Genomic DNA, 1,247 nt, shown 5'->3' with positions numbered 1-1,247 from the left:
GCCAATCTCTCAGCATAGTGTTAATATGTACCCCCCTGACATGCCAATCTCTCAGCACAGTGTTAATATGCACCCCCCTGACATGCCAATCTCTCAGCACAGTGTTAATATGCACCCCCCTGACATGCCAATCTCTCAGCACAGTGTTAATATGTACCCCCCCTGACATGCCAATCTCTCAGCACAGTGTTATTATGTACCCCCTAACATGCCAATCTCTCAGCACAGTGTTAATATGTACCCCCTGACATGCCAATCTCTCAGCACAGTGTTACTATGTACCCCCCCTGACATGCCAATCTCTCAGCAGTGTTAATATGTACCCCCCTGACATGCCAATCTCTCAGCACAGTGTTAATATGTACCCTCCTGACATGCCAATCTCTCAGCACAGTGTTAATATGTACCCTCCTGACATGCCAATCTCTCAGCACAGTGTTAATATGTACCCTCCTGACATGCCAATCTCTCAGCACAGTGTTAATATGTACCCCCCTGACATGCCAATCTCTCAGCACAGTGTTAATATGTACCCTCCTGACATGCCAATCTCTCAGCACAGTGTTAATATGTACCCTCCTGACATGCCAATCTCTCAGCACAGTGTTAATATGTACCCTCCTGACATGCCAATTCTCAGCAGTGTTAATATGTACCCTCCTGACATGCCAATCTCTCAGCACAGTGTTAATATGTACCCTCCTGACATGCCAATCTCTCAGCACAGTGTTAATATGTACCCTCCTGACATGCCAATCTCTCAGCACAGTGTTAATATGTACCCTCCTGACATGCCAATCTCTCAGCACAGTGTTAATATGTAGATGACTGAGAGGAAACAGGCTGACAGTTACATCTATAGAAATAGTGGATCTAGACATGCTGACTGTAGAATACTAAGGACAGTTACATCTATAGAAATAGTGGATCTAGACATGCTGACTGTAGAATACTAAGGACAGTTACATCTATAGAAATAGTGGATCTAGATATGCTGACTGTAGAATACTAAGGACAGTTACATCTATAGAAATAGTGGATCTAGACATGCTGACTGTAGAATACTAAGGAGAGGAAACAGGCTGACAGTTACATCTATAGAAATGGAGGATGGTAGCAGCGTCCTTCAGCGTTTGCTATATTAAATGAGTGATGTTCTTCACAAGTATTCATGTTCTGGCAACATGTCATAAGCTGCATCAGTTTACACAGGCAACTGTTAGCACAGATAAACATGCAAATGGATG

The sequence above is a fragment of the Salmo trutta genome, chromosome 32, assembly GCF_901001165.1.
Source record: "Salmo trutta chromosome 32, fSalTru1.1, whole genome shotgun sequence".
In the NCBI taxonomy this organism is placed as follows: Eukaryota; Metazoa; Chordata; class Actinopteri; order Salmoniformes; family Salmonidae; genus Salmo; species Salmo trutta.
This window is presented reverse-complemented; position numbering follows the sequence as displayed.